We start from the raw sequence: 23170 nt of genomic DNA, 5'->3' as shown, positions 1-23170 counted from the left end.
CATAATGGTGTCTGCTTCTTTATAAGGTAATTGAGAGTCTCTGATGTTATTTTTCCCATTTCAATGTAAGAAGTTTGTCTGTGGAGCAAATTGCTTGTAAATATGCTCCCACCTGTGCATGGCAAATTTAGATTTTGAATGTTTCCGTTACATAGGCATGTTAAAGGTGATTGAAACATGCTGCAAAGGCAATCAAAAAATGCTTTTATGTGTCTTAAGGACATTTTAAGTCATTTCCCCATGTGCAGTGTTTTCAAATTATGAGTTGAAAATCGTTTTTGAGGTAAAGGAATGTTTTCAAAATTTATGTGCGCCATATGACCCCAAATTTCTTTTTCAGGGGTGCAGCAGGGTGTTCTTGAGACACCCCTGCACCGTCGGAAAAATTCGTAATTTGCGATGAGGTAATTGCTAATCGCAAATTGCACCTTCATTCCTATGGGCCTCCTGCTGCATGGAAATGAATGGGTAATTTGTAATTAGCAAATAGCTCATCGCAAACTAGGAATGGTAAAGAATCGCTATTTATTCCTTAAAGTTCGCTATTTAGGAAATGCAAAAAACTTTGATGATACATATGGCGGTTTATCTCTAACAAGATAAGAAGCATAGGGATAGATTTATGATGACTGGCGCATCACCAGGGATGTGTTAGTCATTCTGTGCCGCTGTTCCGTCACCTATGGTGTGCTGCATTTACAATGCGGCGTATCATGGGGCAAAAACAGCACAGATGCGTGACGTATTTGTGCCGTAAAGTTGGCGCATTGCTGGAGTTGTATCGCAAGTGTGATGAAGCTCCAGTAAGGTTGAGGGGTGCCCCTGTCGCAGGGTTTCTGTTCTGACACAGAACTGTGGACAGAGGATTGGAACCTCGGCGAATTAGGGTGTCCCAAAACTCACCTTAGTAATCAAAACCCCTTAGCAAGCTAGGTACAGTGTCACATTGGATATAACAAACTCTCAATGTTTAGACAATCCAGAATATGAACTTATAGTACCTCAGGATACGTGGAACTCATGAACAGTCGGTCGTTATATATTTCTTAGAAACGAGAACATGGAGTTAAGAAGAACACATGTGTATTTGAAATGTTTATTTACTAATGCCGTCTTCTCAGGCGTAGTATCTTAGATTATACAAGTACACATATTATCAGTAGCAAAATTACCAGCATAGTTACTAGTACATAAAAAGCGAATGGTGACAGTATGTTAACATGCTGTAAATGAATAAGAGTTAGCAACACTTATAAGCAGCCGCGGGCCGTGGAGGGAGTTACGGTGGGGCAGGGAGGCGGGGAGGGGGAGGGGCAAGGTAGAGAGGGCTCCACCCTGCTTCTCCCCCTCCCCGCCTCCCTGCCTCACCGTAACTCCCTCCACGGCCCGCGGCTGCTTATATCTCACCCTCCCTAATACACATATTATATTATTTGCTAAGAAGGTCTCTTTGTGTTGGTTTAGGGCGTGCCGATACTTTAGTGTCTTAGATTTGAAGGAATCACATCAGCATAGAAAAGATAATCCATATGCCGTGCTTAATATCGCCAACGGCATTGTGCCATAATATTCTAGCATGCGATTGCGGAACAGTGTCAGCAGCTGCAGGGCGGGAGCTTGCACAGGAGGGACATCCATATTTAAAAATGTAAAAAAGCACAAGAGCGTCCGCTGGTAATGCAAGTAAAAATGGGAATCCACGAAGCAGAGTGGAAAAAATAGAATGTAAGAAAGCAGGGATGACTCCAAAGATTTTCTCAAATGAAGTCACGAGACCACTGGTAACAATTTTAAAAAAGTGCGCCAGGCCCTTTGTGGAGGACGCGTTAGAGATAGTCCGAACCATCTTGCTGAAATGGAAAGGCGAATCTGTATTTAAAAGGGTCTGCACCTCTGTACGGGTGTTCGCTGTGTGAAGCACGAAAGTTTCACGGGCCGAACTCAAGGCCACCTCTCTCTGAGACAAAATAGCTCTTATTCTTGCCATGCCGTTGAAATGTGCTGCCAAGGTTGGTATTTGTGGCCAGATTGAAAACTCCCTATGTTCATGTGTGGGAGGAAATAGAACATTTCTGCAGCAAATAACCCGTTCATTTACTGTTACGATAAAATGAATACTTTTAATTAACCCAGAACAATCTTCAATATTGAGCATCAAATAACTACCATTTTCCAAGAACTTGAACGTGGGGAAGATAGCAGGAACTGGTGTGCCTTGCAACACGCAAGCCATATTTGGTCGGTGTTTGTTGCATGAACCGTGTAACTGTATGTGCCTACACATTAGTGAATGATCTGGCGTCTCAGTGCATTCCTCTCCATTCAGATAAAGTTCTTGATCATCTTTGAAAATCTGTATGTGTATGGAAGCGACCAGACTTCATGAAGAAAACCACTACCTAAAGGTTAATAACGACCTATTGGTATATATTTCATACAATTTGAAAACTTATATAAAGCAAAAGGCAGCGTTATTAAACCGTGGATAAGGCACGTTGCCAAAGCAGTCAACCTTTTGGATTTATACTGGAAATGTTAAAGGAAGAGTTACGGAGTAGGGCCTGTAAATCTTTAATAGACAACGAGTAAAATTACTCCAACCATCATATTCCTCTAACTCCGGGATAGTAGGGGTGTTTCATTTTTTAGAAGTAGCCAATCCAAAGCATTTGGTCTGGGAAATTGTTTCATTCACAAACCACATATGTTTTGGGATGAGACATGCACGGTGGAAAGCCTCAGTGCCTTGTACCTGCCAGGTTCGTGAACCCCAAACTGATGTAGATCCTGGATATTTTTACTCTGTATTACGTTAGCATGGTCTCGTTACTGGTTTAAACGCCATTTTTCCTTTTTTGTAACTTCTGCACACGACACTTAGTTGTTGCTTTAGCTTTCAGCCTACCTGCGTCAAGATCTATGCCTGCTTCAAGCAGGCGCAGGGTTTTGATGTAGCTTTGTCCTATCTGATTGTAAATGCGGCACACCGTGGGTGGCAGAGCAGCGGTGCACGTTAACTGGTGAATCCCTGGGGATGTGCTAGTTAATATAAATCTGCCCCTTTACATTTAATTATGTGCAGGGGACACAGAGTAGGTGAGGTTTATCCAAGGTTAAGAAGAGATGAGTCCTGTTCAGTGAAAAATTGGAGATAGGCTTCAGTATATTATATAATTAAGTAGTGTGTTAAGTTTTTGATGACTGTTATTAATTTACTGTTGGGTAATAGTGATTAATAACATTTTTTATTATATTTTACCACAGATTCAACTGCAGATTATTTCAAGATTTTAGGATGCCTAGCAAAGAAAGAGTAAGAAAGGCTGCAAAACGTCAAAGACAGCAGGACCATGGAATAATGCAGCAGTCCTCTAACAAAAAGATTTGTCAAGTCACCAAGAAAGCACCGGGTAAGAGTCGAAAAACAGTCATAAGAAATATGTGTAGTAAAAAAAATATTACTACAGAAAATGTTTCAGTCCAGAAAAGGAGAAAGAATTCAAATGGTAAGGAAAGGCCAATGAGAAATGTTACTGCTAGAGTAAGAGATAACTCTATGCATGAAAGTAGAAGGAAACAACAGTTTAGGGATATTCGTAAACGAATGTTCCGCAACAGGATAATTGGGAATTTGTTAAAAAATATTAAGAAAGGTCAGCAGAAAGTGGTTTTTTATAAGAGAAAAAAAATAGTTGAGAAAGTTATTGATCAGGCATTTGAAATTAAACGTAAGTTATTTATTTTGACAATCAATAGAATTAGGAAGCTAAACAAGGTAATTTATGATTTCAAAAGAAATAGTAGATGGAAGAGAATAGTTAATCGTAGTAATTTTTGTGAAGTTTTTTCTGGAGAATGGATGCATAGTTCAAGCTCTGAGGCATTTTTTAATGAGGAGAGTTATTTCCAGGATAATGATTTGGTGCATGCAGTTGACACCAGTGGTCGAGCTTATGAAGTGAAAGATGGTTGTCCAGTTGAAAAAGAAAAACTTGTGAGAACAGAGATAGAAGAGGTGTTAGGTAATGAGGTTTTAGGGAGACGTCCTAAGGGTCCTGTGTACACCTGGAAGTGTAGTAGTATTTGCAGTGTACGACAGGATTCCATCAATTTGCTTTGTGATTTTATACGGTCATTTAGTAAGAAAAGTTTGAAGCAGAAAATGAAGTTGTTGCAAGAATTAGATCCTTGCAGAGTGAGAGAAGTGATAGGTTTGCATGGTCATTCACTGGCTTGTCTTTCCAGGAGAGTATGCCAGAGTGTTTTTCATCATTTCAGGATGCTAGCAGTGCATCATAATAAAGTGAGGAAATTAGTTAGAATGTTGTATTATGCTAAGAGTCCAGCAATTATGCTTAAACAATTATGCGCTGCTCTTTTGCATGGTTCTGAAATAGATGTGAAGAATATATGTGAAGAAATTGAGTTTTGTTACTTTGGAAGTAAAGAGGAGAATGTTGAAATTGACCAAGAAGAAGAGAGTAATGTGGAAGATAGTGTACAGGTTTCCAGTACAGATAATTTCCAGAGGGAAATTGCGACGTTTGAGGTGAAATCAAGTGAGAGGCCAAATTTCACTTGTGTGTGTTGTCGACGCACTTATTATAAGAATCAGACTAAGTTAGTGGATTTATATGGAAAAAGTGAAAGGGAAAATAATAGTGAATGGAAGGATTTTACAACATACTTGATGGTAGAAAATTGTTTTGATTTGGGATTGGATCAACGTGTGTGTACTTATTGTTGTAACAAATTAAATCAAAACCAGATGCCTGCTAGAGCAGTTCATAATAATCTGGAATTGGTTGAGATTCCTTCTGAATTGAAGGATTTAAATACTTATGAATCTATTTTGATTAAAAGTATCCATCCCTTTCAGGCTATTGTAAGAATGGAGCCAAAGACAGGGAAATTGCCTCCATCAGATTTACAGAGAGGATTAAAGGGAAGAGTTGTTTATTTGCCTCTAGATTTGAAGAAAAACATTAACACAATTGGAGTAGAAAAAGTGGAAGAGGAACCTCTTGTTATCTTAGTTAATGGGGTTCCGACAAAGAATAAGAAAATATGGCAAGATTTAGTAGATGTTAGGAAAGTCAAAAGGGCAACATTGTATTTGAAAAAATATAATAAATACTATAAAAATGTATATGTTGCAGAAGAGGAAGTAAGTGAGGAAGAGGATAGCGATTTGTGTGCTGGTCAAATTGAGAAAGTAGAACCCTGTACTAGTGAAGAAATATATGAACATTATAGTGTTCATCCTTTGCATTCCAAGGAAGTCATGGGGAATGCTATTGAGTTGTTTCAAATGAAACAAGCGAAAGGGAGTCCCATTAGTGTTTGGGAGGAAAGTTTGGAAGCTCGGTGTTTCCCACAGCTTTTTCCAACAGGTCAGGGAGGAAGATATGATGAGCGACCTCATCAAATTCCTGCTTCTGAATACCGGACTTTGCGATTGTATGCAGGAGATCCTAGGTTTTGACAATGCATTCCTTATTTGTTTCATCTCCTGTTTGAAAGCGATCTGTCTGGACTGTCATATGCAGTGAACCACATCTTGAAAAGTGGTATACACATGCAAAACATCTCGGCAAGTGACTTTATGGATAAAGTCAATGTCCAAGACAGTATTTTGGATTCTCACCTGATTAATCTCATGGCGTGTCAGCGTGGTACTAATGAGTACTGGTACCGTCGTCATGGTGATTTAAAATGTATGCTGAGGAACTTAGGAACTCCCACATGGTTCCTCACTTTGAGCTGTGCTGAGTATGGCTGGGAAGACTTACTTGAATTTCTACGAGAGGCAAATGCTAACGTAGAAAACATCGAATTCAAGACACCCGGAGAACTGTGCTCTTTGGATCCAGTCAATGTATGTAGGTACTTCAATCATAGATTTGAAGGTATGATGTCTTTCATCATGAATAAGAAGAATCCACCTCTTGGAGAGGTGTTGGATTTCTTCTGGAGGAAGGAGTACCAAGCAAGAGGTGCTCCTCATATACATATGTTGCTGTGGATCAAGGATGCACCTAAATTTGGAACGGATGCAGACGACTCAGTGATGAGTTTCATAGAACAGTATTCTACGTGTGCTGTTCCAAATGCAAAGGAGAAAAAAAGCCTAAGAGAAAAAGTTCTACGTTTCCAAAGCCATCGATGTGGAAAGTACTGTCGTCGTAAATTCCGGAACAAAGACAAGTTCTACACCAAATGTCGTTTCGGCTTTCCACGATCGGTGATTTCTAAAGGAAGAGTGAACAGTTTGATGTCTTCGCTGCGACATAATGTGATGAAGAAATCACCTAAAAACACATACAATTTGAAGAGGAACGAAGAGTCTAAGTACATCAACGACTATAACTCGGTGATTTTGTCCATGTGGAATGCTAACATGGATATACAGTTTGTGGCTGATAACTGTATGGCTGTGGCTCGGTATGTGACATCTTACATCACCAAAAAAGAAAAGACAGAATTGAAGGATATGTGGGAGGACATTTCCCATGAAAAGAGCCTCAGCAAGAAGTTGTACAGTTTCAGTCTGAAGATGTTGTCGCATCGAGAAATCGGAGCTTACGAATGTTCTGACCGGTTGTCTTCAGCAAGTCTCTATGCCAAGTCCAGGAGTATCGTTTGGGCGAGTGTTGGTCTTGCTGCAACGCGTAATCGAGTTCTGAAACCTGTGCGGGAAATTGAGTATTTGGCGGAAAAGGAGCCAAACAGTACCGACATTTTGAAGAGCAACATGTTGGATACATATTATCCAAATCGAAGCAGTCACCTCGAGAATGTTTGTCTGTATGAGGTTCTGCAAAATTACATATTCAAGAGGAACATCAAAGAAGATACTGAGAAAGGAGTGTATGCTGTAATAGGAAGTGAGGGATGTCTGGTCAAGCAAAGAAAATGCCACTTGATAAACCATCGAAAATTGAGTGGCGAATCTCCTGAAAAAAAGGAGTTTTTCTATTTAGCACTTTTGCAACTTTTTAAGCCTTGGCGTGCAGAAGAGGAACTGCTTGGAGATTTCCTTTGTTACGAAGACTCATTCAATGCTGCCAAGGAGACCATAGAATGTCCTGCTTTTCCCAAATATGTAGAAATGTTGAATGTGGAAATTGAGCAGGAAGCAACGATTGCAGCCGAGATTGCCAGAGACAGTTCTCAGGACAGTCAGAGTTCTGCTTCATTGAGTCAGGATCCACTAGGAGGACCTCTTATCGAAAATGAAGCTGCCACTGCTATGAATGAAGTGGAAAGAGCCATGGCACATGCTCAGGAGGATGTGGTTAACTTAGAAGAGTTGGAAAGACAACTCAACGTTGAGCAGAGGAAAATATATGACGAACTTACCATGCAAATTGATCATGGATTAAGTCATGACAAGAAAGAGTGCTCATGTACGTCGTTGAAGCCTGTCCGACTGTACGTGAGTGGAGAAGCGGGAACTGGAAAAAGTTTCCTTATTAAAGCAATTTCATGTTATTTGCAGGAAAGGACAGAGTCATCGCTGTCTTGTGTTGTCACCGCTCCAACTGGACTGGCAGCACATAACATTAAAGGGATTACTTTACATCGTTTACTGATGCTGCCAGTGGAGCATGACAACAAATTAGAATATCACAAGCTATCTGGAGATGCTTGTTTTGAAGTTTCAAGAGTCTTGAGGAAAATGAAACTTCTTATCATTGACGAAGTAAGCATGGTTTCCAATCTCATGCTTGCCTTTGTGCATTTGAGAATGCAAGAAGTTCTCAAAACAGAGTATGATGTGTTATTTGGTGGCAAACACATCATTGTTTTCGGAGATCTTCTGCAGCTGACACCACTGAAAGGGCAACCTGTGTTCAAAATGCTCACGCATGAAGATACCAGGAAGTGCTTAGGGAGTATTGGCAACGTCAATATATGGTTAAACTTCAATTATGCTGAACTGCATGAAAATATGCGTCAGGCAAAGGATGAAGTTTACAAGACTATTCTACAAGATGTTAGAATTGGAAAAGTGACCGAGCATGGGAAAGAAGCTTTACATGCACGATTACTGACAAATTTATATCCAGACGAAGATGTTGTGCCTGAGAATATTTTTCAGAAAGTTTCTGAGAAAAAATCTGGAATATGTTTGATGCCAACTCTTGCAGAATGTGCCAAATTCAACAACAAAATGTTGCATTTAGAAAAGCAAGAGATTGTGAAATTGGAAGCTATTGACAGAGTAGAGCATATGGGATCAACAATTATTTTGTCTGAGAATCTGAAAACAAAATTGGATTCATTAGAGAAGAGTATATCTAAAACTGCGGGTTTTGAAAAGACTCTGAATGTGTGCTTGAACTGCCGTATAATTTTAAGAAGGAATTTACATGTTGAAAGAGGTCTGGTAAATGGATCAATGGGTAATGTTGTTGATTTTGTGAAATACAGAAATAGAGATGGAATTGAATTTTTAAAAATTAAATTTGATGGCATTGAGGAAGTACAGCTAATTGCTCGTTGTTCTGCTAGATTTTTGCTTGTAAAAGACTTATATGTTCGTCGTAAGCAGTTTCCTGTTTGCTTGGCATATGCGGTGACAATCCATAAATCGCAAGGTTTAAGTGTAGACTGTGCATTGGTGAATATTGGCAGTTCTGTGTTCAAGGAGGGTATGGCATATGTGGCATTGTCACGAGTTAGGACTTTATCGGGATTGTACTTGATTGAGTGTGATGTCACAAACATTTGTGCGGATCTAGATTGTGTTAAGGAATACAATAGGTTGAGAAGAGAGTATGCGCCACATTTGCCTCAGTATCCTTTGTTTGAGAAACGTGTGGTAGGCCGGAAACGAAGAAATGTGACCAATACTGGGGAGGTTGTAGCAAAAAGACGAAAAGTCGATGAACCTGAAATTATAAGCAGAAACAAAAAGGATTCTGTTGAAGATGTTGTTGGTTTTCAATTTGAAAACAGTTCTGGTGTCAACTGCTATGCTAATGTAGTGGTTAATGTTTTGTTTTCTCTACAAAATGTAAAAGAAGAGATTGTGGTCAATTCTGATCAAAGATTTTGCAGTTTGTTAAATTCTGTGTTAGAGAAATGTAGCACTGATAGAACAAACATAGAAAGTGTGTCTGAAATTCGAAATCTGTTAGACAGATGTTCAGGCCAAACACAATTCTCTCAAAATAGTCAGCAAGATTGTCAGGAGTTTTTAATGTATATGCTTGATGTATTGTATGCTGAAGGTGTAGATGTAGATCATCTGTTTGGGCTTTCTTATCAATGGCAGCATGACTGCGAGAACTGTAGGGTATCAAGTAGTACTAGTGTAGACTCAGAAAGATTTATATATTTAACTTTGCCAGACAGTAAATCAGTCTCTTTTAATAAGCTAGTAAAAGCAGCTGATCACAATATGGAGTGTAGGCAATGTAAATCTGAAATGATGTCCACATTATTTATACGAACATATGGCCAGTATGTCATTTTAATGTTCCAACGATGTAGGCCTGATGGAACAAAATTGACAACTTTAATTAAAAATTTTGTGGCTTCACAGTTGTCAATATCAGGAAGGACTTTTGTAACTGTAGCAATTATATATCATGATGGTTCTTCAATAACATCAGGACATTATACAGCTTATTTAAAGTGTAGAAATGGCTGGTCATTCTGCAATGATTCTGTTTTAATTTTCACAAAAAAATTGCCATATGACCTTAAAAACTCTTACCTGGTGTTTTTAAAACCAAAATTTTAGGGAAAGAATCTCGGGATGTGCTCTGAGGAATTTCAAGAAGTTCTCATGGCTCCTACACTATTTGGCCTTGAAGATAAGTGTAGTACAGAGACATAACTTTTTACCATAACACTGGACGTTATTGAGAAATACGTGCACTTTGAATGAGTTCAGAAAAACTATTTCTTTTTATAAGCTAATTGAAGCAGCGAATCAAAACATGGAGTAGAGGGAATGTAAGTCTGCAATGCTGTCTACTGTTTTACATTGCTTTGTGATTAAAAGTGATGTAGAGAATTAAATAATTGTACTAGTCATAAAGGTAGTGTAAGTCTGCTTCATAGTAAGCAGTATCAGTGTGATAGGAAATGTAGAACATGATTAAGCAAGAAGGGGAAGATATTACTAGTCCAGGATTGTGTAAATGATCTTCAACATTTTAATTCTGAAAGTTGCGGAAATGCGAAAAGACGGGATTGGCTAACAAGAAATCCAAGAGTTATACATGGCTCTGACAAGATTTGGCCTTGTGGAATCTTGTGGTAGAGAGCAAGAAGTCATTTATTGTATGTAACATGTTTTTGAAAACGATGGAGGTTTTCTTTCAGAAAGTGGCGGGTTGAAAGTAATAACAGCACAACAGAGTGTAAGCTGTTCATAGGACATCCTTGGCTGTCATGGAAAGTAAGTTAACTTTAAGGAGTTCTGAATTCTGATTTCTAATGTAGTATGGGTTTTTTAAACACAATCATTTTGATTGTGTTTTTTTTCCCCGCTGTTATATGATGAATACCTTCAAGTCACTGTTTTAGTGAAATTTGATACATTCTGAGAACAGCAAAAATAAACCATTTAACATGTATAATTAATTCTGTTCTGTTTGCATTTATGATGTACATGTAGAACTGTGTAGGAGGCATGGAGAAGGTGAGGCTTCTGTAAGTGTCAAAGTTGTTGCATACAGTGCTCATATTCTACGTAGTCTTTTATATTTCATTACTTTCACTGTTTCTGACTGATCTAAAAAATTTTTTTTAAAAAGAACAGTAAGTATAAGGGAAGGAAACAGACAGTTATGTTAAAAGAAACACAGCTATAGGGAATAAACTAGGGATACTGTTACCCGCAATCCTCTGCTGATGATGTCACTGAGCACGTCATGAATGATGTAATATGTGACATCATCAGCAGTGGATTACGGGTAATAGTATCTCTAGTTTACTCCCTTATAGCTGTCTTTTTTTTAACATAAGTGTCTGTTTCCTTCCCTTATACTTACTGTTCTTTTTTTAAAAAAAAATGTTTTGGTTCGCTTCCGGTTCGCGTACCGGGGAGCGAACTGGGAAGCGAACTAAGAGAAATAGAGGTTGGCACAGTTGCAAATATTGTACCAATTTTTTAATAACGGGGAGGTAGTTCTGAAAAGAACTTTTTTTTAAATTGTTTTTGTTGTTTTATATTTTTTTTATTATTTTTCTGAAATTTTTTTTACTTTTTTTGAAGTTTTCTGAACAGTTTTATATTTATTTTGGTTTTTTTTCGGAGGGGGCAACGAAAACGATTCATTGTAAAGGGCTCAACAGGAGCAAGAAAACAAAAAAAAAGAATTTATTGTTTGGGGAGTTTCGGACAAACATGAGCATGATTGTCAATAGCTCTGTTGATCAGAGTGATGCTACTTTCTCCGTAGCAAATGAATGCACTGCAATGTACGCAGACTTGTTTTACTTCACGAAATCTCGTTTGTATATTTGGCACCATCTCCCTGCCCTCTGGTCCCGTTACTTCCGGTACAACAGATCTTCTGGCCATAATAGGGAGATTATCTAGGTCGTCCTGTTCCTCTTCTTCCTCTTCTTGCTGAATTATAACTTTAGCAGGTGGTCCACTCTTCCTTGGATGTGGTGGAGGTGGTGGGGAAGCACCAGCTGAAGCTAGTAAATAAGCCATTGCTCACTGGTAACAAAGGGTCTTTCTCTCACAATGATGAAAGTCAGAGTGAGGAAAGAAGGAGGGATTTTCACCATTTGGGAAAAAAAATAGTTCTCAACCAATGAAAAGTGTTCATTTTAGATCATATGACCTAGTCTTACATCATTAGGAAACCGAAAGTGAAATGAACCAATGAAAAGTGTTATTACCAAGTCACATGACCTGCTGTGTGTATGTTACGCGCTTTGCAGGGCCTCCCGGTTTGCTTCCAGAAACCTGTGCTTTGCGACTCGGTAAGCGTACGAGTTCGCTAACGTAGCACGTCATATGACGTATCACGCGACAACGCGAAACGTCATGCGGACGGGAGGCGTCACGATGTTGTTTTCTAACGCGGCAGTTGCGGTAAAGAAACGTTTACCGGCTCGCGGTCTATTTCGCGGCATCAAGGTCAGCTAACGGGAAGCTTCCCGATTCGCGAAGCGGGAACGAAGAAAAAAAAATATTTTAAAAAAAAGTTATTAATAAACATATAAAATATATTTTTGGATTTAAAGAAGAATACATTTTACAGCTACAGATATTAGCTGTTAAAAAACCAATGAAATTCACTGAAAAAAACATAGGTTATAGACCATATATAGTTAGGAATTAGCATTTACAAAACCTTGAAAATTCACTGAAAAAACCATAGGTTATAGACCATATATAGTTAGGAATTAGCATTTAAAAAACCTTATTTTACTCACACAAAACCATTGAAATTCCATATATAGTTAGTTGCACTAACTATATATCGCGCACCCGCAATCCACTGCTGATCATGTCACATATTACATCATTCATGACATGGTCAGTGACATCACTGATGACATCACTGATGACATCTCAAATGACATCACTGATGACATCACTGATGACATCTCAAATGACATCACTGATGACATCACTGATGACATCTCAAATGACATCACTGATGACATCTCATTTGACATTACTGATCACATCACTGATGACATCATTCATGTGATAATACGATGAACCTCTTCAGACTCTAATATAACCTTAGATACACTCAGTGTAAACAGACACTCATAGACTGTCACTCATCCATGGAGTTACTCAGACACTTAGTCAGTCATGCAAAGAATCAATCACACCTCCATTTCCTCAACTATACAGTTATACACACCTTACTTATTCAAACATATACTAAAACATATTTACTCACGTATACAATCCTGGATACAAGTTCACAATGATCCATACAGCCACTCACACATTCACTGGCTCTTATGCACAGTTATTTATATATGTCAACTCTCACATGTACTGTGTTTTACATATGTACTTACTTTGACATGTAGCACTGAGATATCCATTCACTCACCAATACACTCATGCACACAGTCAACCGCCCATACAGCTGTTTCCACATGCACTTTTGAACCCATACATCTAGTCAATCAACTGCTCACACATCTATGCAGAGAGTCATACACCTCCCAGCCACCCAGACACACACTCAGTCTCCCATACAAATGCTTGGGCAACCAATCAATAACCCATACAGTTAATCATATAGCTAATGATCAACACATGCAGCAGTTTACAGAACAACAGACATAATGATGCACAAATTAAGACAGTTTAGTCACTAACCCATGCACTCAGTGAGACACATTTAATCAGTCACTCATACAGTCAGCCATGCCCCTACTAAATCCTTCATCAAGACACTTATACATCCACTCATTCTTCAATATGTAAGACATATTTTAACTTTACAGAATTATACAGTCACTGGATGTAGTCATCAGTGATGTCATCAGTGATGTCATTTGAGATGTCATCAGTGATGTCATCAGTGATGTCACTGACCATGTCATGAATGATGTAATATGTGACATGATCAGCAGTGGATTGCGGGTGCTCGATATATAGTTAGTGCAACTAACTATATATGGAATTTCAATGGTTTTGTGTGAGTAAAATAAGGTTTTTTAAATGCTAATTCCTAACTATATATGGTCTATAACCTATGGTTTTTTCAGTGAATTTTCAAGGTTTTGTAAATGCTAATTCCTAACTATATATGGTCTATAACCTATGGTTTTTTCAGTGAATATATATATATATATATATATATATATATATATATGCATGGAGGATGCATGTGATTTCTAATTAAAGTTTATTTTCTTCACTTTGCAAACGTGGTGTTATTTGGATGGGCATTTTGGAGGGCATTATACATCATCAGAGGTGTGTTTCTCATCTCAATCTCTTTTAATTATATCAACATACTGTTGATCTTGTGCACTATTTCTTTGTTTGGGATTGAGGAACAGCTTTGAACTCTCTTGTAACAAATGTATTCATATGTTACAACCTGTGTTGTATATGTCATTTTGCAGCCTTTTGTTCCACAGCATAGTGCAGTCCTGAACCTGTGCTGCTACTTTCGGGGCGCGGAATATGCCCCAACCGCCTGGTCACGCTCCAGTTGCATGGTCTTAGACCTTTAGAAAGCCTTCGACTCTCTGGCCTGGAACTTCCTATTTGCTGCTCTGACACGGTTTGGGGTTGGTCCCTACTTCCTCGGCTTAATACAGTTGCTATACAGTGATTCATCAGTCCGGGTTCGGACAGGCTCAGATCCGGCCAGGGTACGGCGTGGGACACGGCAGGGATGCCCGTTGTCCCCTCTTCCTTTTGCGTTAGTAATGGAGCCGCTGGTGGCTCATGTCCGCACGCACGTAGATATGGGGATCAAGCTCGGAGATGGCATACACACCGTTTCGCTGTACGTGGATTACCTATTGCTATACGCCAGGGACCTTCATGATATCCCCCCTTCCCTTGATCGGGCCCTTAGCCTTTTCACGTGAGCCGCCGGGCTGCGAGTCAACCCGACAAAGTCCATACTCTCCCCGTTCTTAGGGAATATCCCGGATCCGGGCAACACACTTGGTGGGGGACCAGTGGCTTGGTGTACTGATCCTTTTCGTTACCTAGGGGTCCAGGTTTATCGAGCCAAGGCTGACCTCTTTGACGGAAACGTTGTCCGTGCTACCACGGCAATTTGGTCTCAGATGGGGTTCTGAAAGACCCTCCCATTGGCAATTTCTGGCAGAATCGCCTTGGTTAAGATGTTTGTCCTCCCCTGCCTACTCTATTATTTTCCACTCTGCCCCTCATCATCTCGCCCCCCCTTCTTTAAACAGTGGGAAAATATAGTGCGGGATTTTATATGGGGAACCTCACGCCATAGAGTATCCATGGGGAAAACTTTACCTGCCTACTGAGTTGGGCGGCCTTGCGGTGCCCAATTTCGAACATTACTACCTGGCGTCCCAGCTGCAATGGATTTCCAGGTGGATGTCCTCCCGTTGCCTACTAGACATGGCCTCTATGCAACCGCCGCTATCACTGAAAAACCTCCTCCAGATTTTTCATTCTTGCTCCATACTTAGGCCCCCAGATACTTGATACTTTTCTCCTCACTGTAGCATACAAATGTTTCCGTAGGTGTCTTTTCCTAACTAGGACCACCATCCCATACGCACCCGCAATCCCGCTATTGGGAACCCCACGGGGAGACACCTACACGACGTCGGTTGAGTCACATCACTGGACCTCAGACGGGCTACAGGATGTGTGGGACCTCTTTCAAGAAGGTGCACTCATTCCGTTCCAGGAACTCGTGGCGGGGGAGAATATGCCTCCCAGACAGTTCTTGCTACACAGAACACTTGTAGCTATGTAAACGTCCAAGTGGAGTGAGCTGGCCCAGGGACCTCCCATACATCACACTCTGCAGTATCTTAATGTGATGGGAAGAGGGAAACATCTTACGCGCTGGTTCGCATCTTTCCTCCGCCAACACACGAAAGCAGATCTCACCCGACTCCAGCTTTACTGGGAGGGGGCATTGAGTAGGGCATTCACAGATAGGGAATGGCTGGATGCTCATGGCGGTCCGACCCGCATACCCCGGAATCAATAATTGCGACAGATACAGTTTTTCATACTCCATCAGACCTACCTTACCCTTGCCTGTTTCAACAGGTATTTTATTCGCACAGAAGTGGCTTGTCCCCGCTGCAGGCAAGCGGATACTGATCTAATACATATGCTTTGGGGGTGCCCAGTTCTAACCCACTATTGGAAAACTGTGTCCACTACTCTCCCTAGCTGCACCTCCCGCACCATTCCCCTGACCTGGGAAGCCCATGTGTTACATCTCTTCAGCCGAAACAAGAAATAGAGAGCAGCCACTTGGTTTTTAGACCTTGGTCTGATAACGGCCAAACGCTTGCTTACCAGGTGGTGGAAGTCCCCTCTGTCGCCGCATCCCCTTGCTTGGCGTAGGTCCCTGCTTAATTGGGTGAGGGTGGAGGGTGCTGTACTGCGCAGGGAGGACTTGCTTGGCATTCATATGTTCCCCCTGACCCCTCAATGGGATGAGATGGTTTCCAAACTTTCAGGGGCAGACACGGGCACGAGATCTCCAAATGTGTCACAGGGGAGCATCGCACAGAGTAATAACCCCCCTCTTTTCCCACTTTCCCCCAATGATGTAAGCATGGAATAACACTGACATTCGGACAGACGCCGCCTCTGGGGCATGGATCCCTGCTATTACTATGTCTTGGAGGTGTCTGCGGCCCCTAGCGAATTTAGATATGGCGGCAGGTCTTACGTGACTCTCTCTTATCCTTCCCTAGCTTTTGTTGTCCTCATTTTGTTGTACCCTAAGTCCCAAGTCATGTTTGAACTGCACTGTTCCTGTCATACGTACCACTTGATGTATAGAATTAGCAGCACCGCTTCATCCTTTCTCGAGAGATTGCCATAAGCTTGGCTGTATCAACACACCCGGAATTCGCATTGCCATGCCATTACTAGCAGAAGTGTACCCTACTAATGGCGATTAATTCTCCCCCCCCTCCTTTTTCTGTGTATTACATGAGTGCTGCTTTAACTGTAATGTTTACTGATTGATGTGCAAAACAAACAAACAAATTACAACTGGTTAATAAAAACGATTTAAACAATGTAGTTTTGCAGCCTTGAGAACGTCCAGGAGGACGAAAAGCGCGTCGGCTGCTGTCTTCTTTTTTCTATGCAAGGAATAAAAATAGAGTGACCTGATATACCAATCACTGTGGATTATTATGTGGAAATCTGCCAATGATTCTACAAAACTTGATGTTTGTTGTTGCAGCTACACTGAGGATAAAAATAACAGTGCATAGGTGTGCTTTGGTGAATTCTTGGGACATTTTGTTCTGGGCTGCTTGTTTGCAGATCCAGTGGACCTATACCTAAGGTGGATGGGTATTTCAGCATCATGGGAGCACCCTTGAAAAGTAATGAATTTGAAAAATAATTCACAACATGAAATACTGATTTATAGAGGTGCAGATCTTTCAGCTCATCCACTGTTTGTTTATATACACAGTATAGAGGATGGCAGCACAAAAGTGGAAGGTTGCAATCAATCAAGCTTTAGTCTCACAGGTCGGAGGGAATGTGAACAAACTGTCCTCCAAACTGAGGATAGAATAAAACTTGTAATTGTAACAACCAACCTCAACCGATCTCTGGGTTCCAAAACGACTGGGGTGGCCCTGCCCTCCCTCTTCCTGCCAATGACGGACAAGGTTGGGCCTGCCCTTGGCCGGGGTTTGGCCCGGGCGCGGCCCACATGCTTTGCGTGCCACGGGTGACAAAGAGAGCTTTTATAGGGCGTTGGTGGTGCTCCCTCCAGGGAGTAGAGGCTCCTGGGGCATGTAGTCCTGTAGCCCCCCAGCAACAACAGCAGCAGTGGCGGTAAGTGCTCCCCTCTAGTTTATGTAAGTACAGCCAAGATGCACCTTGAATGGAACAATCAGGCGTGCTCCGTGGTTCGCAGGTCACCCCTTAAGAAATTAGCAGTGTTGTGTCTTCTTTAAACGAGGGGCACCAGTGATGAGGACGGGCCGCCGCGCAATCACCTGCTTACGGGCGGATGGGGTGGCAGTGCCGTGTCCCTAAGGGAAGAAAATAAAAGTGCTCTGGAAAAGAGTGAGGCCACGCAGACTGTTCGCACAGTACCTGCGGAGTTGTGTCCTGTCCCAGGGAGCACTCCGACGGTAGACTCACACTGCTGACTAGCGTTGGGGCAGACTCTGGTCCGGAGCAGAAGGCGACAGATGTGGTGGAAAAGAATTAAGAGAAACATCTTAGAATTCTTTTTTTCACACTTTAGTAGTGCGCTCTTTAGAAGAGAGAGAGAGAGAGAGAGAGAGAGAGAGATCCTTTTCTGACTTTGCTGGGAGAAGACCTCTCTTCAGCTCTGATTTCACCAGATCTGATTTCACCTGCCAAAGTGTTAAGATTCATGCTTGACTACTCAGACTCTTTCCCTTGAACCTTAAATCTGGTTCATTTGATGCTGACACCTAATCTTCCCTTGCTACGTTCTATTCGATAATAAGAATAAAGAAGCTCCTTTATGGAACTTGATTGGGTAATGTTTTGCTTTATGTGATACAATATAGCATTTTTTTTATTATCTATGTATGTAGATTGAACAATCATTTAAAAACATGTGTGGGCTTATGGTATGTTTTCTTTCATTTTTCTGATCGTTGGTAATCTGAGCATAAACCCTTGTTTGAAGACCAGCATTCTGTTCATAGATTTCACCAAGAGAATGACGTTCATGAAACCCAGCTCTAACAATTATTTGTAACCAGGGGTTTAAAAAATAATAGTATTGGAGCTCTCTGGAAAAGTATACCATGGTCACGTTATCAAATAACGCTTTGATATAAATGAGGAACATGGAGCTTTACCAATTGACAAACACCTTTCAGCTTTGTTTTAAACCGAGGCCTTACTCCAACTTCAAATGACCAATTTGTTCCAAAAAGCTCTTTGATCTCAAAATGTTCTTCCGTGCATTGAAAGCTGGCACTGCAAACTATATGACCAGGTTTATATTTATTCAACCATTTTAAAAATCTTCTCCAAATCTGATATTTTTTCTTACTGCTCCTCTGGTCTGACAAGTTCATTCTGTGTATCACCTGTAACCACCTGTATGTCAATACAATGCGGGCTTTTACCCCGCATGCCATTACAACGCGGGGATTACAACGAAAGTTGTTACAACGACTTTCGCTGGAAGGTGCTGGATAGTGGAATAGTTTAATTTTCTATTCCAACTCCAGCCCACATTGACAGTAGGGAAGGTGTTGGATAGAAAATTAAACTATTCCCTATCCAACAGCGCCCTCCAGCGAAAGTCGTTGTAACGACTTTTGTTGTAATCCCTGCATTGTAATGGCAGTGCGGGGTAATCCCACGTTGTTATGGCTGTTCTCCGTAACCACCAAGAGACGGATGTATGACGGTACAACGCGTACCATTACAACACGTCCCTTTACGACACAGTTTTAACAACGCAAGTCGTTACAACGACATGCGTTGGGGGGGGCGCTGATAGTGAATAGTTTAATTTACTATTCCAACACCAATCCCCGTGGATAGTAGGGAAGGTGTTGGATAGTAAATTAAACTATCCCCTATCCTAGAGCACCCTCCAGCGAAAGTCGTTGTAACGACTTTCGTTGTTAAAGCTGCGTCGTAACGGTACCGCGTTGTACCACTTAAGTTGTAAAGGATGTTTCCCCAAGAGACAAGTTCCAATACTTGCAGATACGCGCACATACCGATATTATTAAGTAGAACAATAAACACTTCTCACTTTATCTGGTTCTTAAGCAAAACCATTGCCAAAAATCTTTAAAATAATACACTAAATCTGGCTCAGCCTCAGGGATGGAAAACGCTGTAGAGTGAGGCTATTTTCTGGTCACGTCTGATGTCTAATCAGGGAACTGTGCTTGATCTTACAATCACTGAGTCAAATCCCCTCAGCATGACTTCCTATTTAAAATGAGTGCCATTGAGTTGGGTACAAATAACAAACTGTTGATCAGCGGCTATATATCCGTGGGTAAATGTGTCCTATAAAAATGCATGCTACGCAGTTTTAAAATGGATGCGACCTTAATAGATTGTCGCAGTACCTACAAATTGGTCTTTCCCACATAATGCTGGATATGCAGTAATTCGAACACAAAACAAACATGATCTTCGTCGATTGCGACACACTTTGAACACTTCATAGAAAAGGCGGAGTTTATTTTTATCTAGTTCTGGGGAAACAAATACCGTTGATGCATTGTGAAAAATGTATTGATTTTCAAAGTAGCAGCGTTTACAAACATATAGAAAAAAAACGATGGCTAACATTCCTTAATTGCAGTGGGGCTTCGCAGACCTTATTTATTGGAGCCATCTTCTCTTCTTCCCCTCCCTGATTTATCCTTTAAAGCTTTGATGCCAACATTCATTGCATTTCTAAGCGCTACTGGTGTTCGGAGATGGACTGAGCTTGAATTGACCTGCTCAAGATCAACGCTTGAAAATATGAAAGTATAAGAGACTGACTCCTCACTCTCAAGTCGACCTAGAATTCCAAAATAGGAAAAGATTTCCACATCATTTATCGAGTTCCCCACGATCTCAAAATCCTTTTCTCTGAATGGTTTCCAAAGTGCGTTGTAAAAACACTGGTATATCTGTGCCTTAAATTTCCCATACTAAAGAACATGTAATTTCCTCCTGACACTACTCAGTATAGCCTGGTGTACCCTGCTAGAACCGTACACCGACTACATTAGAATTTCAGAGCTGAATATTACGATGTGCACCTGTTTCCAGAGTAGGAACAGACCATCTCTTACCGCCATTTTAAGGCCTCCAACTTCACCTGTAGGGCTTAAAAAACGAATTTAGATATAGCGGGAAACCGGGTGAAGACCAGATCTCTTTCATTAAAGCTCTCCAAATCTATTTAAACGACAGTCTGAGTCGGCTAGACCCCTTCCTTCCCCCCACACAACAAACATATTAATCAAAGCCTGGATCATGCTATATTCTTTGATATAAAATCGCATCTGGTTTGGGTAGACATCTTCACCATATTGATTCTTCAGACCACATTTAGTGGAAACATAGCAAAATTCGTACAGATGTTGCTGGAAATCTCTAATAAAATATACATGAAATAGATTATTTATGCTATGTGTCACCTTATACCGAAATATATAGATCTTCTTTAATATATTAAGTCTGATTTATACATTCCTAGTCACAGTCTCGGCTTTGTACTCATTAGACTTCTAGCCTGGTACTGTCAAGAGTGCCTTCTCCACAAATGAAATGCCTTAATTCGGTTGAAACATAAACAAAAATCAACAGCATACCAGGTCAGTTCCTCTCAAAGTTACCACAGTTAAAAGGTACAATATTCAGCTCATGCCACAGTTTAATTGCCAAAGTGCCAGTATTTATATCAATCGACAATCGCATGAGTGTCAAGCCTTGTCTGGTGCCTATTTCTATCATAATTGTCCATGACATAGAACATTTAACCACATTTCTATATCCAAGCCCCAATAACAGAGCTCTACAGTGTTTATCATTCTGTGTCACAAACTAGTGCAAAGACTCTCATGCATAAATTCATTTATTCATTCATAAATTCTTTATTCAGTTAATTACATAACCATAAAAGACACAATCACAAAGTAAAATAAGTACATTACCTACTGGTGGTTGCCAGTAGGTAGTTATAGTTAGGACCTAGTTTCCGTTGGAAAAATGTTTTTTCTTTTGCCAATATCTTTAGCGCCGGTTGACGAATCTTTGCGAAATGTTGAAAACTAGTGGGGCGCTACGGTCAGCTCCGGTCTTGAAAATTTCGGTGTGATTCGTCAAGAGGAGGCCGAGAAAAAAGTTGGGTCTCAAAACACGTTCTCTCCATGTTGGTTTCTATAGGAAACTTTTGTCGCAGCTACAGCCCAAACTGCTGAACGGAATGACACCAACTTTGGCAGAGAGGTGGCTCTTTGTCCAGAGGGCACTCTTTGCTTTAAATGGTGTAAATCCGTTCAGTAGTTCCTGAGAAATTCAAAAATAAAAACATATCGATATCTGGTGACCACTGTAGATTCCCGAACCGTCCCGAGCAAGAGCTTGACTCTGATTGGCTTCCAACACTTCAAACCAGGAAGTGTTGGCAGCTATCTTGTGACTTGGTTGAACCGAGTCACAAGAAAAAAGGTTTAAAATGAAGAAAAAGAGGCAGGGTAAAACACCCTGACCCCCTAGGTCTGCTCAGGGTGTACCACAGGGACCCCAGGGCCCAAAAAAGCCTTTTATTTTTTTATTTCGGCGGGATTTGATTTAATAAGCTCCAAAGTGGGCCAGGTCCCAGGGGCAATGCGGAGAATATAAGCATGGGCCGCGCGGGCCCCCATAGCGCCAGAGATACCACCTCCCTGGGGTTGTTTTATTATAAAAAGTTTAAGGGGCTCCTGACCCCCTAACGTTGCCCCCTGGCCCACCACCTCCCCGGGGCATTCCAAAATAATGCCACAGCCACGGGGACTGCCACGTCCCCGAGGCTAGGTTTAAAAATTATGTGTCACTGCCCCGGGGACCACCACCTCCCTGGGGCACACTTTGTCTAATATAGGGGACCGTTGCGGACCCCCAGCCCCTGGGACCACCACTTCTCCGGAGCTATGCCCAAATTGAGAGGGCGGCCATGCGGCCCCCCTCCTGGAACCCTCGTTGGCCCTGGGGACCGCCAGGCTCCAGCAATGTTCCGGGGCTCCAACCCCTGGGACATTGCAGTTTGCAATGGCAGGGTGGCAGCACTGCTCCCGCCCTGCCATTACAAACTTCTGCTTTGCTTCATGGAAGCGAGAGCAGAAACACTGCTCTTACTTTCATGAAGTGAAGCTAATTTGCAGCTCCCTTTGTCCAAAAGCAATGCCGGCTCCCGCAGGAGGTGGAGCGCCGGTAGGGACTGGGGTACCTGGGCCAAAAGTGGACAAGTGAAGGGGGCTGTGCAGCCCCCCCTTCCATAAAGTTAAAAAAACTAAAATACAAAAAGAAGCAAAGGCCCAGGGATTGGGTCCCCAGGCCGAAAAAGGCCTCAGGAGGAGGGCCGCGTGGCCCCCCTACTTTAAATATAGATATTTTTGGTTTTAAAAGTGTTCTTGCCCATTGTGAAATGGGGTCGGCGGGGTCGAAATAGGCCTCGGAGGGGGAAGCTCGGCCCCCTTCCGTTTTTCAAAACACAATTATTTAAAAAATGTCTCCGGGACTGGGGTCTCCAGGGCCCAAACAATATTAAGAGAAGGGGGGGCAATACAGCTCCCTTCTAAAAAAAAATAAAGAAAAGAGAAGCTAGCATTTTGGCGAAGGCCATGCCCCCTCCCTTCTCCAGTCTGCAAACGTGCCTCCTGGCACATTCTGGGTTGGGGAAGTGAGTCCCCATGAATCCTAAGAGTCCCTAGGGTCCAACTAGCCCACCAGGACCTCCAGTAAGCCCGACACAGTGGGATTGATGAGAGGTGGTCTGAGGCCACACCC

The sequence above is a fragment of the Lissotriton helveticus genome, chromosome 8 (assembly GCF_964261635.1).
Source record: "Lissotriton helveticus chromosome 8, aLisHel1.1, whole genome shotgun sequence".
Lineage (NCBI taxonomy): Eukaryota > Metazoa > Chordata > Amphibia > Caudata > Salamandridae > Lissotriton > Lissotriton helveticus.
Note: the sequence above shows the minus strand (reverse complement) of the source record.